The 14,969-nt window shown below is 38.8% G+C and overlaps 1 protein-coding gene and 1 non-coding gene across 3 annotated transcripts in view; both read right to left on the reverse strand.

Annotated features, from left to right (window-relative positions):
* Nucleotides 1-11,821, reverse strand: part of Herc3 (HECT and RLD domain containing E3 ubiquitin protein ligase 3) — a 136,173-nt gene extending 124,352 nt beyond the window's left edge. The window contains exons 1-2 of one of the 2 annotated variants that reach the window (XM_027926600.2): nucleotides 11,706-11,818; nucleotides 9,174-9,234 (exon numbers count right to left, since the gene is read on the reverse strand). The gene's annotated coding sequence lies outside the window, so the exon portion shown is untranslated. Of the gene's footprint in view, nucleotides 1-9,173; nucleotides 9,235-11,705 lie in introns of both variants that reach the window. The other variant, XM_071614548.1, reaches the window with a different exon arrangement.
* Nucleotides 4,938-5,010, reverse strand: Trnaw-cca (transfer RNA tryptophan (anticodon CCA)). Its single transcript has one exon. It is a non-coding gene; the product is annotated as a tRNA-Trp (tRNA).
* Nucleotides 11,822-14,969: the final 3,148 nt, after the last annotated feature.

Consider the following 14,969-nt stretch of genomic DNA (forward strand, 5'->3'; position numbering starts at 1 on the left):
GGAACAAAATGCTTGATAAAAGCATTCTCCTAGAACAGAGAGGACAAGGGATCCCAAGAGTTTACTATGAATAAGTGGAAGAATATCAATTTTCTATTGCCTCCTTCTGCTCACAAAGACTTAAGAAGAGGGAAAACTTTGTCTAATGCTTTTATTAGAATTTCTTTTTAAGTACTATAACTTCAAAGTTCTTTTTTCTATTGCTAAAGTTGGAAATCTCAAGTAGGTTATTCTTTGTTCCAGAAAACACCTAACAGGCCCCTCTTGTTGTAAAGAAAGGGGAAAATCTTAAGTATGTCATAAAATAATAGAAGATCCTTTTTCAGATACCAAATTAAGAGGAAGTGATTGAAACCTGTAATATGGCTACAAATTTGGAACATGATCAGTAAGCTATAGATTCTCTAACACAGGGAAGAACAAATGAATTTTGAGAACAGTGATAGCTAACATAGTATGAAGTTGTTGTTTGCCCTATAATTACTTTCTAGAATCCCAAATTTTCTGTTGTGAAGAAACAATACCCTGAAATAACTGTATTTTACCAGCCTGGGTAAAATCAAAAGAATCTTGAGGAAAAGCCCCTAGAGTCCCTCATAAACACTGATGATTGCATGAAAAGCAAGAGCTTTGGGTGAGTCGTGATAGGATAATTCTTCCCCTCAGGAATTCTTAGCAATCTGGGGGTACACTAAACCTCTAATCAGCAAGGTCCTGGGCTCGAATCACTTCATTTGGGTAAAATGAAACAGTGCAGAGAACTGGTCTTAAGGATTCCAATTATATTTGTTTCCAAATATAAATTTTAACTATGATATTAAATATCATTTTTTTAAACTAGACTTCTTCAAACTGCTATTTGCCCCACATTGGGAATCACAGTTTTAGGTTCTACAGGTCAAAGCACCATCATTTCAAGGCAAGTCTGCAACTTCCAGGGTGTCTTAGCTAATTCTTTGCCAATGAAAGAGGATGGATTCTAAAGGAAAGGTGAAGTCTTACTTTGAACTACAGGACCCAGGGGGTACATGCCAAACTGCATTAATCATCCAATCTACAGGAGAGAATTTTCTCTAATTTTTATGAATTTAAAGACACAAAGGGAGAACCCTAACTGATTTTTCTTATACAAACTCAGCTTTTAAAATGGAAAACTCCTTCTCCCAACATACAACTATTCCCAAATGTATACAAATTAATTAAAATGCAAATCAAGTTAATTCTTTCCACCCTTCTTAACAACAAATATAGTACTTTGTCCTTAACTTGATGACATTAATTTGTATGTACAACCTAATTTCATAACTGTATTACAACAATCTAACTTACTCTTAAACTCTTGAGGTTTACAGAAAAGACAGGAAAAGGCACAAGTATAAAAGTATAAAAGCTGAATCTCAATTTGTGTCTTAACCAGAAAATTCTGTTTCTTCCCAACATTTTAAGTTCTTGTCTAGACTCTAGATTAAAAAAGTATTAAGCTTAAACATTTTTCTTTGGGTGAATTGAAAAAATTAAAGAGAAGGGAAGAAAGTTAAAATATAAAACTGTCAGGGTGGTAGTGTAAAGATAAGATCACATAATCTATTCACAATTTAATTTTCCCCACTTGCTCAACTGCTGTTATCCACACTAATTTCTTTCTTCGTTCTTAATGTTTCATGAGTTTGTCTTATCTCTCCTACCAATAATTATATAAGCAACATCACAGAATACTTTACATCAATCACTGTGCTAATCAGCAATTCATATCATTATCTCACTTCATCTTCACAAAAACCCTGCACCCATTAGTACTATTTTTAGCATCATTTTCAGAAAAAGCAAGGCTCAGAGAGATTAAGAAGCATGCGCTAGGTCACTTGGCTGGAAGGAGCCTGTAAATCTAAGCCTGATGCAAATAAATGTCCACATTTATGCACAGGGCTACACTGTCACCCAGTAGATTTATATATCACCTACAATACCCCAACACAAATATTTGTGGAATGACCAAGCTGTAGTCAGTATACAATCCAGAATGTCCTAAAACTTGAAAATAAATTTGCCCTCTATGAGTGAAATTCATCAGAATTTATAGATATGAGATTAGGCAGCTATAAGATTAAACCAAGTATAAACAATATGTCTAAAACTATGGTACCAAGAAGCCCTGACTGTATGTGTACACAAAGACCTACAAATAATGTCCACAGTGGCATATTTATACTGAACAAAAATGGCAGCAACCAATAAAAGTAGAGATATACAGACTGTAAAAGGCCCTGACTAAAATGCATTTTCTGAGCTTTTGATTAAAAAGTAATTGTATATATTTAGTGGGTATAATCAATGTGATATTTGAATATATATACACATATACATATACATATGTGTATATATGCATATATATGTTGTGGAATGGTTAATCAAGCTACTTAACACATCCATCATCTCATATACTTACCATTTTTGTGGTAAGAACATTAGAATTTTAATTTCTCAGCAATTTTGAAATAAAGTTATCCTTTAGTATCTGTGAGGGATTGGTTCCAGTACTATACCTCCAGGATACCAAAATCCGCAGATCCTCAAGTCTCTTATAAAAAAATTATATAATATTTGTATATAACCAAAGCAATCTGCCAATATACTTTAAATCATCTCTAGATTACTTATGCCTAATACAATGTAAATGCTACATAAATTACTTGTTTTATTTAGGGAATTATTACAAGAAGGAAAAAGTCTGTACATGTTCAGTTCAGACACAATTCTTTTCTAAGTCTTTTCTATTCACTATGGGTTTAATTTGTAAATGTAGAACACACAGATAAAAAGAGCTGACTGTACACAATACTTGTATTAATTAGTCACGGTGCTGTACAGTACTCTCAAAAACATTCTTCCTGTCTAACTGAAACTTTGTACCCTATGACTAAACTGAAATGCATTTAAAAGAAAGCTGCATCTTAATATGGTTCCTCTTTCTAAACAATCAAAGTTAGTTTTTTAAAAATTCATCATATATATATTATCTACTAGTTTTTTTTTGTTGTTGTTCATATCTCTCAAGTCTCTCTTTAGTGTCAAACACTCCACTGTTGAACAGGGAGGGGCATAACCCTGACCAAGCCAATCAGAAAAGCCACTCCTATGCCTTAGCACACAACCCATGTCCAACCAACCAGAGATTGCCATTTTTAGGACACAGCCATGGGCCATGTCAAACCAATAAAAGAATGCCACCGCTAAGTCATAGCAATTGGTGCAGGAATAGCTTCACACTCCCAGCTGGACTAGAATCCTCCCCATATTACATTCTATGAAGCTCTAGCAGGAGACTACCTTTTGCCTCTGAAGGATAACTGAGGCTACTAGTGGTAGCCTACTAACAGTACCTTCCTCATCGCATGGAGACTATCATGCTACCATTCACAGACATTCAGATAAGAGAGAATTCCTTTATGATTCAAACTTCAATCCTCCTCCTGCCTGGTACCAGGCACCATCATCTTTATTTACTGTAAGTCTAACTGATTTTCATTATTGATGGATTCCATACTCGTGAATTTGCATATTCAATGAAATTTATTTGTAACCCCAAAACCAATATTTAGCTTTTTCAGTCATTCGCAGACATGCACAGAGAAGCTAAAAATTTGAATCACCCTACACACCCATTCCTGGCTAAAGGTGAACAAGGCAATCTTGCCCTCTTGTTCCAACTCTCACAGTATAAAACAAATATTTTTGTAGACTATTTAAATAGTGCTGCATTTTTTAAATTATTTCTGTGTTTTTGTTTTGATGATTTTTAAATTAAAAAAATGGACCCCAAGTACAGTGCTCTCTAATGTTCCTAGGTGCAAGAAGGCTGATATGCCTTAAAGAGAAAATGTGTGTTAGATAAATTTCCTTCATGCATGAATTATAGCATTGGCTGTGAGCTCAATGCTAATGAATAAGTAATGGGTACATCCAAAAAAGGAAGGGGAAATCTGCCCACATGTACATGAGGACATTCAGGAAAGTGCCAAAGTAACATCTACAGGGCATGATGAAATTACAGAAAAGCTAAAGAAAAAATGGAAAAGCTGCTATATCTGTGAACTCATGAGATCAGAGCCAATAAAAAACAAAAAAAAAAAGCACAGCAAACACCACTGATATGAACTAAAGGCTAAAAAAGATTTATTGTCACTTATACAGGGTCAGGAAGAAGTTAAACCTTTCTCAAATCGTTTTTTATAAAAGAAATATACAATTTTGTAAATAACATATACTGAATAAGGTGCCTAGACTAAGGCACATAGAAAGCAAGGTAATGTTTTAATTGCTGACAAAAATGTTGTGACCAGAGGTTTGCAGCAATTTACCCCTGTATCTGTCAAGAAGCAATGGCCATGTATCACTAGGTGGTGTTCATAATAACTTTATGGAACATAACAACTGCAAATAAGAATCGTGTGTGTGTGTGTGTGTATGTGTGTGTGTGTGTAGAGAGAGAGAGAGAGAGAAAGAGTCAAATAAACCACCTTTGTTGCTTAAGTTTGCAAAAAATTGACTTTCCTTCACTTGTAATCAAAACAAATCTGGTAGCTGCTGGTGTCCATAAATTTAAAGATTTAAGTTCAACAAGGATCTATATCACTGGGCATTCTTGATCTCCTGGTCTCTCTTACCTACTTTCCCATACTCACTATTCTCTCCCTTGCTCCTAGAGTCTTTTATTTTCTTTCAAAATACACAATTATGAAATCTGCCCCAGACTTCTTAGGACTATACTCTAGTAGGACTAAACTCCTCACAGCTGTTCCAAACCACCTCAGTCCCAGCCCTCATTTCCTGCCTCTTATTCTCCCATTACAAAACAAAATGAAAGATGACTTTTGAAGGATGACTTTCCCTTTACATCACACTTGGTATTTCTCTCATCCTTTTCCTCATCTATTTTTTGAGGGTGCTGGGGATTGAACCCAGGGCCATGTGCATTGGAGGCAAACACTCTACCAACTGAGTTCTATCCCCAGCCCATCCTCATCTATTCTTGACAAAAGATTCAAGATACTTTTAATGGCCAAAAGGACTAAAGCTCAAGCCCCAAATTAACATGCTAGCTTGAAAACCTGGGGCAAGCCTGTTCCCTTTCTCTAAAATGAAGAAAAGCATGACAGGGAATGGGGTGAGAAATAACGTGAAAATGCATACTTTTTAAAAGTGCTTTGTACGGTGCTTGATATGTAGTAGTAAGTGACCAATAAATGTCAGCTGTTGTAATCACTATTACTCTTGTTCTCCTAGTGCTCTGCTTTGAGATCTCAGCAGATAGGACAGTTCCCAAAAGAAGGTGAGGATATGACTCCTTTCTCCCTCACAGTAATTAGCATTAACTATGTTCCGCCAAATCTGCACCACAGCTTTTCCACCATCTGCCATAATTTTCATGAAGGGGATTTGAGGTTGCTAGGAGAAAGTTTTTTGCATGTATTTTCTTTTTAATTCTGAAGAGGGCAAAAACAGGGAGGTAGTTCTAGTTTTTTACCAGTCCTACTAAGTTGAATATTACAAGAGAACCTTCAACTCCTAAACATTTTCTTATAATCAGTATATGCACATGACAGTCTAGCATTTTCTTATTCCTTTGTTTGAAAGGCACTGAAACCTAAATAACATTCAGGCAGGACTTCTAATCTCTTTTAAAATAGAAATAAGCTTCCTTTCAAATAAGCTTAAAAGCAAATACCTCAATGGTGGTAGGTGTGGAGGGGATTTTTTTTCAACTGCAGGAAAAGACAATGTCCAAGTCTTCAGTACTTTATAGGTACTCCCCAAATCTAAACTTTAAATAAATCTGAAGCCAAAATGCCAATGCAGAATTAACTCCAGTGACAAAAAAGATTCATTCTAACAACATGCTTTATCGTCACAAATTTCACTCCCAAGGGCTGATGTTGTGGCTCAGTGGTGGTGTGCTTGCCTAGCACGTGTGAAGTACTAAGTTCAGTCCTCAGCATCACATATAAATAAATATACAAAATAAAGGCATTGTTTCCATCTGTAACTAAAAATTTTTTTTAATTTTTTTGTTTACTCCCAGCAGCAGAAGTGATATAAAAGGCAAACAGAATTTTTCCACAATGTGAATCCACTCCCTGCTGTTTCCTCCCTCTCCTTCACCTTAGCTGGACTTTGATCCTCTGACCCTTTCAGCCAACACAAACAATCCTGCCTCTCCCATGATCATCCCTTTACAGGTTGTACCTTCTTCACTACATAGCACTGGACTTTGTGAAGCTAGAATGATCTCTTCGCATTCTGGGTAAGCCATGGGCTGCCTTCAAAGACACTGAAATAGCCTAGCAACAATGGTAAAGTCTGACAACAGCAACTCAAGGATATAAACAGCTAGAACTCTTATGCACAGCAGGTAAGAGTGCAAACTGTCATTACAACTTTGGAAAACAAGTAGACATTATCTAGTAAAGATGGAGATGTGAATACCACATAGCATAGTAATTTTACTGGTGGGCATACAACCAATCCATCCAAATTATTAAGAACTTATGGAGCTCCTGCACTTCCGAGAGGTGGAGATACAAAGATGAATAAAACTGGTAAGTTATTTATTTATTTATTTATTTATTTATGTGTGTGTGTGTATATATGTACATATGTGTGTGTGTGTGTGTGTGTGTGTATAAAATTGAGCTACAACCCCAGCCCATGGGAGTAATTTTATTTTTATATATAAATACACACACACACACACATATATATATATATATACATACATACATATATTATATATATTATATATATATATATTGTCCTCTATGGTAGTCAGTAGCCAGATGTGGCTACTGAGCACTTGAAATGTGGCTAATACAACTGAAGAACTAAAATTTTAATAATACTTAATTTTAATTATTTTTAATTCTAAAGTTAAGTGGCCACATAGGAAAGTGGCTATCTTACCATATCATGCAGTGAAAAACTCATGAACATATGCACCAAGATATATGTATATGAGAATGTTGATTTCAACATATTTAAAATAGAAAAAATTTAAAAGACCCAAATGACCATCAATAAAAAAACAACAACAGATAAACTGCAGTATATATAGAGAAAAAATACTGTACATGAGTAAAAATTAAATTCCCTCCATTTATAAGCATCAATATATTTAAATCTTAAAAACAGTCATAGAATTCAGAGTATTTTACAAAGCTTAAATATAAATATAACAAACATTATTTGGCAAAAAATACATTAATGATGCCAAAACTATGGAAAAAAATAAAGACAAAATACAAGGCAATGATCATGGAGGCAGCAGGGATGGAGGGAACAATCTGGAAGGAGCACAAAAAGAGGAGCTCCAAAAGCAAGGCTGATATTCTGTTTCTGTCTTTTTTTTTTCCTTAAGGCATATTTCATATACATTATTTTATGATTACAACTACTTCAAAATAAAAAAAATGAAAAGTATTGCTGAAACAGTAACACTACTTCTTGCATTTTCTCCATCAATACCCTCTCCTTGCAGATGGGAAGCTTGTGGGGGTGGGGTTTATTCACCTCTATATCTCCTGTTCTCAGACTGCAGGAGGACACTAGAAGCTTGACAGGTACCTAGTGAACTGAATGCCAATCTGAGAAAATCAAATTCCCACAATCTCTCTATGCAGTAACAAAAAATAATAATGTATTTCCTCCATCTGAAATGCACTGACCCCTCACCACATTTTAGCAGATCTAAAAATAGAATGCCTTTTACAACTGAAATTATCATTAAATGGTGTGGACCAATATCACCAGCATGGGCTGGTAGTGTAGCTCAGTAGCAAAGTGTTTGCCTAGCACTCAGGAAGGCCCGAGGTGTGATCCTTAGCTAAAAAAAGAAAGAAAAAAAAAAAAAAAAATCACCAGCATGCTAAAATTGAGATGGAATTCTAGCTATCCATGAAAGCTCCAAAAGGAAGAACTGAGCCTCTTTTGTTCCTTTCTCTATCCCTAGAGGTTAGACCAGTGTCTAGCACACAGTAAGGGCTTAATAAATAATTTCTGAATAAAGAAAAATAACATATACTGTGACAGCAATACTACTATGTGCCTGGATCTGTGCTAAAAACTTTATATAGATTATTTAATCTGCCCATTGTCAAATCAAAACATAGAAAACAACCAGAATTCCTACACACTGCTGGTAAGAGTAAAAATTCACATAACTACTTTGGAATACCTAGGATTAGCAAGATTAAGTCACTTACTCAAAAACATGTAATAAATAGCCAAGGCTGGGGTTGTGGTTCAGTGGCAGAGTGCTTGCCTACCATATGTGATGCACTGGGTTCGATCCTCAGGACCACATAAAAATAAATAAGGGTATTATGTCCATCTAGAACTAAAACTATTTTAAAAATAAATAAATAAAATAAGTAGTCAAAATGGAAACTTACTAAATCAAAAGCAGAATTCAAATCTCTTCTACTAGACTTCAAAATCCATACTCTTAAACGTGGCACTATACTGTAAAATAAAAGGAAGTCAAGCCATACCCTGTCTCTAATTTTGAAAATAAAACTTTAAAGAGGAAGTTGTACATAACAGAAAGCTCATACTAACTAAATCACTGTTGATGTTTTTATAGACAACTAGGACCTAGATGACCCAATCTCAACAGAGTTAATCAGACCTTCCTCTAGGTTAACTGTGACACAATAAAACTAGTTCACTAACACAGAAACATGTGTCCCTGCCACTAACAGGTATTAATTCTAAATGTAGTAAAAGTTAAAGGGAGCAAAGTTACATCATCAAAAAGATTAGCTTATTAAAGAGGCCTTAACAGTCCATTTGGTCCAATCTCTAGGCAAGAGATTCCTAACCTCATTTTAATGGCAGCTGATGCCTTCATGGGCCAAGTAACTGGTTTTCTAGAGGTAAGTGGTTGAAGAAGAGACCAGAAACCAGGTCTCCCAGCTCCTGGGTTTACCTTGTTGTTTGCACTGTCTCACAGAAGAAGAAAGGCATTAAGATTTTTTAAGGTTATTCTCTAGGCAGCTATATCTGCCTGAGTCCTTTACGTACATTATCTTATTTAATCCTTTTTATCAGTTCTGAGTTTGATACTATCTCCATTTGTAAGATAAGAAAAACTGAGGTTCAAAGAAATTAAGTTAACTCACCACAGATCACACGCTTGGCATTAGAACTAGAAGCCGATCTGTTCAACCTCACCTTGGGGAGCTGCAAGTTGAAGAAATAATAATTAACGTTTGTACAGAACTCAACAAAGGCAGGAGTAAACTTCTGGAAATAAGATATCTTCAATGATTTGAGTTTGAATATTCCCCAAATACTGTGTCTCAAGACAGTAATTTGGAGCTCATAACCCACTTGAATCAAAGTGTGAAATATGATATATCAAGAACTATGTAATGTTTTGAACAACCAACAATAAAAAATTAAAAAAAAAAATAAATCACTAAAAAAAAAAAAGACAGTAATTTGGTTCAGATAACCTCAAACCAACCTTGAAGATATTAGTTAACATCACATAAATGTGAACTTGAGCCACAGAAACCACCTTATAAAATTCCTGCCATTTGATAGGGAGTAGTAAAAATAGCATTATTAATTAGCCTAACCCATTTAGGTTAGGTTATGAAGGTTAATTTCTGGAAAATAATTCAATTTTGTCTGTTTTCTTTTTCTGTATAACACATACATTGTAATTATTTTGCCCCTATGGGGGAAAATGAATACTTTTCCCCTTTCATTCCTCCTCATTACCACACCCTCTATCATGCAAAAAAAGAAGAGACTAAGAGGCACCTCAAGTCTCTCAAAAGAAAAAGTCCTGCATGGTTTTCCCATACAGGCATCATAACTTTATTTCTACCTTCTTACATAGAAAATACCATTCAGTTTGCAGATTACTTTTAATTCAAAAACTGAGGGCAAAAACTATCTTGTATCACCACTAGGGGTGCTACTTTCATTATATTTAGAAATGTTTTTAATTGGCTATCCAAATCTTAAGCAACTTAAATGTGTTCTTCAGAATGAAATGCTATAACCAAAAGCTTTAACCACAGCATGTGGAACATTTTAGAATACCTGCTTCTTTTTCAAGAAGAAAACCCAACTACCCACTAAAACAAATACAATTGGATGCAAGTAGACCGTCTTAGCCAATGGAGTTTTGCCAAAGAGGTTTCTAACATTGATTTCTGCATTATACCTTCTACAGAAGGTTTCCAGCCTGGATAGGGGTCAATGCTGTGGAAATTGTAATTCACGTACTTTGATCAAGAAATATGTAATTTATCTACTTTGCTTTTCTGATTCATAATGTCACTCCCTCCTCCTTCACGGTAAAGGAAAATACAAAAAAAAAAAAACCGAGAACACTTCACAGTAATCTATTAAAACATGATACCCTGTCTCTTGTCGTTGCACTTAAAGATCTGTTAATTCTGATTTTATTTTTCTTTCTTCCCAGTCTAGAGTTAAAAATCAGCTCACTTGATGTTATCAAGTCATCAAATGAAGGTTCTAGAAATAGTTTCCTATTTGTGGAGCCAGAAGGCACACACACACACACACACACACAAAGAAAAAAAAAAAAAAGAGTGCTTGAATATTCTTTCCCAACGCATTCCATGTGTGAGGAATGCAAGCAAAATCCTGGAAAGCTTAGTTAAGAATTTAAGATACTTTCTAATGGGACTGATTTAAAATCTAAAATATAATCAAAAAACAGCCAGAAACAGAGACAGCAACAGCAAAGTTCGAATACTTATTCTCCAGAGCCCACACTGCATACACAGCATCAATGCACAGTTGCAGGAGGTACTGTCTCTAAAAGGTTCATTTGTTTCAGGTTACTCATGCTATTCTCCATCTAGTTGTCCTGGTTGGCCCACTCCGAATGACTCAAAGTCCCACTGGCCCCCAACCGTCCCGACTGCCAACACCCCAGTACCGGTCCACCCACTTACGTGTCGGCACACACACACACACACACAAGCGCGCACACGTGTCCACACACACCCTCCAGCCCGGCTCCGCCCAAGAGGCGGACCGGGGCCAGGCGAGCCAGACTCAGCCACTGCGAGGTGGGTGGTGCCGGCCGCCGCGGCCCCACCGGCGCTGTCACCGCGGACGCGGTGCCCCAGGTCCTCAGAGCCAACTCCTTGCGGCCGCCGAGGTTCCCCGAAATGCCGAGGCCTCCCCGGCTCCCATTTAGCGAGGAAACATCCGCGCCCCTCACGGCAAGGAGGTCACTGGAGCCCAAAATTTAAATGGGGACAGGGGAGGAGGAAGGAAAAGGGCCTCCTTTTGACTTTCTGCGTCGCAATTCCTCGCAGGCTGCGGGCAGCGGAATTGGGGCGGGGAGGGGGGGGGGGCGCTCCCATTTTTAAGGATTTTCTATCCTTTCCCGGAGCGGGGCTCTTTAGCAAGAGTGCAAGCCCCCCGAGAACTGCAGGGAGGCGGCCCGCCCAGGCCCGCCACGGCCCGCCACCCGCGCCCGGGTCTCAAATCGTCGCGCTAGGTGTCCTGCAGCCGCCCGCGCCGCCGGAGCCGCGGGAAGAGCGGCAGCCGCCCCTCTGGGATCCGCGCGCCGACAGCCGAGCCGAGCGAGATGCGGCGGCCGCACGGCTGCAGCTCTACGATGCCCTCCTCCCTAGAACCCCGGCCCCCGCCCCGCGCACCTCGGCAGCTGCCGAACCGCAGCTCGGGATTCCGACTGTCACAGCCCCTCTGGCCGGGCTCGGGGTTTCTCGGTTTTCGGCGTCACAATAATAAGGAAGTTTCCCCGCAAGCCTGCGGGCGGCGGAATGCGCTGGGTGAACGACTTCGCACCTGGCCAATGGACGTTCTTCTGGGCTGAACGCACACCAATAATGGTCGCGGTAGCGCGGGCTTGGGGCGGGGCGACGCGAGCCGCGGGCGGGAGGCGGGGAGAGGCCCAGGCCGGAGAAGGAGGCGCGGGCGGCCGGAGGTGACAGGACCCGCCGACCCAGCTAGGGACAGCACCGCGGGCTTGTGAGCTGAGATCAGATTCCAAGACACAGAGCGTTCAGCAGGAATAAGACTGTTTTTCACTGGCAGGGAGGCGAAAGAACTGACAGCCGGTTGGTTCATTTAGGTTCAGGTTCTGGTTCTTGTTTTTGCAGAGATAACCGAAAGCCTTGGGAGCAGGGTGAAAAAAAGCTAGAGCGTGATAAATGAGGGTGAGTGCAGTATTCTGTTTTACTTGTCTTCAGAGGACCACGGGAAGCGCAGAGCCAAAACGTGTGGGATCTGGGGCTGCGCAGTGAGAGAGGCGGGAAGGAGGTCCGCTGCAGCGGAGAGTGCTGCCAGCGCCCTTCTGGAGAGTTGAAAATCGGAGAGGAGAGCTGTGCTGCAGAAGAAAAGAGAGCTTGAAAGAGCATGAAAAGCAGAGTCCCTGAGCATAAATCGTCATTTGAAAGATACCCTGTGTCCTAAAACTCAGTAACGGAAGTTTGCCCTTCTTCACTTTCTCCGGCACTGTATCTCAGAGCTTCCTCCTCCTCCCCAAGGTCACAAGTGCTTTCAGACTCTCCCTGGCCCTTATCTGATCCACAGATAATCTTTTGAAGAAAACATTCTCAGAGGTGACTTCATGTGTCAGCCCTTCTTAAATGTGAAATGCAGAACACTGAGAATGAAATGCAGAACACTGAGAAATTACTGCTTTAACCCAAAGGGATGACTTTCCTAGTGGAAGAATTTTTATACCCTGGCATTTGAACCAGGAAAATTCAAGGACCAAGGACTCTTAAATCACCTCAGGTTTGCAATCACCTGGTCTGAGAACCTAATAGATTGACCAAGCAGAAAAAAGTTTTGAGGAGTGGTGTATCCTGATGATGAGACAATGTTGGCTTCAAGTGAATCCTCAAGGAAATAAGGCAAACTGTCAAATACCCCTGAGACAAGAAAGATTTTTTAAAAAGTAGCATCTCAATTATCAGGTCGCTAAAATCATCTCAGAAAATAATGCAGCTGGTGGGGAGGGGTAGCTCACATGTGTGAGCCACTGGGTTCGATTCTCAGCACCACATAAACATAAATAAATAAGGCTATTGATTCCATCTACAACTAAAAATTATTAAGAAAGAAAAGAATGCAAACCTTTGAAATTTGATTTCACATTGGCCATGTTTAGAAACCCCAGGGACAAGAACAATAGACTTCACTTATGCTCCAGATGTGTGGAAGTTCCACAAAAGATTAGTCTATTACAATTGGGTCAGCCTCAAGAATTTAGCAAGTCTCTAAACAACTTAGCAAGAACCTGTCTCAAAATAAAAAAATAAAATCCACTGGGAATGTGGCTCAGCGGTTAAGCCTTCCTGGGTTCAATCCCCAGTATCCCCCCAAAAAAAGGCTGGTTATCAAAGATTAGACCCTGGGTATGGGGTAGGAGTGATGTCTAAATAACACTCAGGTACTGTAAGCTTCCTTACCTAACAGTCTGCTGGAACCCTGGGAACATACTCACATAGAATGGTGACAATACCACAGCTTTTGATATTGGGGATTGAACCCTACTGCTGAAAATCACCCGGGCTTTTTTTTTTTCTTTTTTTTTTTTTGAGACAGGGTCTCACTAAATTAAATTCCTGCCTTCACTAGCTGTATTACAGTATGCACCACTGGACCTGGCTCGTTTTCTTTTCTACTTGAACCATTGTAATAGGGCAATTTTCTCAGTAAGCAAGTCCCGCTTCCTTTACCAAAATGGTTTTAAATGGTCCCAGCACCAACAATGGTTTTAATAGCATATATTTAAACTGGTTTGAAGAGGGCATGATTTATTTTTCTTTCCATTTCAATAGATCCATCTTCCATACATTTCTTGCTGACTTGCCATGTATTTTCTTTTTAATTTTTTTTTAGTTATAGATGGACACAATACCTTTATTTTACTTTTTACTTATTTCATATGTGGTGCTGAGAATGAAACCCAATGCCTCACATGTACTAGGCAGCACTCTACCACTGAGCTGCAAACCTAGCCCTTTCCATGTGTTTTCTGATGGGGTGTGTGTGTGTGTGTGTGTGTGTATGTGTTGCTGGGGATCGAACCCAGGGCCTTGCGCATGCAAGGCAGTGCTCTACCAACTGAACTATTTCCCCAGTCCCTTGCCATGTATATATACTGTATACATGTTGAGCATCTACTCTAAAATCCCTCCTTGTAGATACATTGGTGAACAAAAGGGCACACAGTCCCTATTGCCATTAAGGAGTTGGGGAAGGCTAACATTAGCCTACTAATTTCATCAAGAAGTATGTAGTTGTTAACCATGATAAATTTTATGAAAAAAAAAAGACATTTACAAGGTATGATGACACACACCTGTATTCCCAGCTACTCAGTAGATTGAGGCAGGAGGATCACAAATTGAAGACCAGCACAGACAATTTAGCAGAGACTCCACCTCAAAATTTAAAATTCTTAAATAGAAAGGGGTGGGGATATAAGTCAGTGGTAGAGTGCTTGCCTACAATGTGAGAAGCCTGATATTCCATCTCTAGGACCAAAAAACAAAAAGGCATTCCTATTAAATAAAAGATAATGAATTCTAACTATAACTGTTGACATAGAGGAGGGACCATACGGTCCATCTCCATAACTACACAGGTGAGGAATCCCCCTGACAAAGTAATGATGCCCAGGGCTGCTGCATTTCCACCTGAATACGTGCTGATTTGTTCCATTCTTCACAGCTCCCTTCTTAAAATGCATATGCCTATTTTGAATTGAAGCAAATTTTCAGTAGAGTACAAATACTGTTTAATGATGATTGTTTTTCTTCCTACTCTGTTTATCTTGCTTGTCCTGCAAGCAAACATCAAACATTCGCTTAGTAAACTTAGAAAGGAACAGATGGATTTCTGATATCATGGCTGAAACTGATGTGAAAAAATAGGTCAATCATGAC

This window comes from Marmota flaviventris, chromosome 7, assembly GCF_047511675.1.
Source record: "Marmota flaviventris isolate mMarFla1 chromosome 7, mMarFla1.hap1, whole genome shotgun sequence".
Classification (NCBI taxonomy): domain Eukaryota; kingdom Metazoa; phylum Chordata; class Mammalia; order Rodentia; family Sciuridae; genus Marmota; species Marmota flaviventris.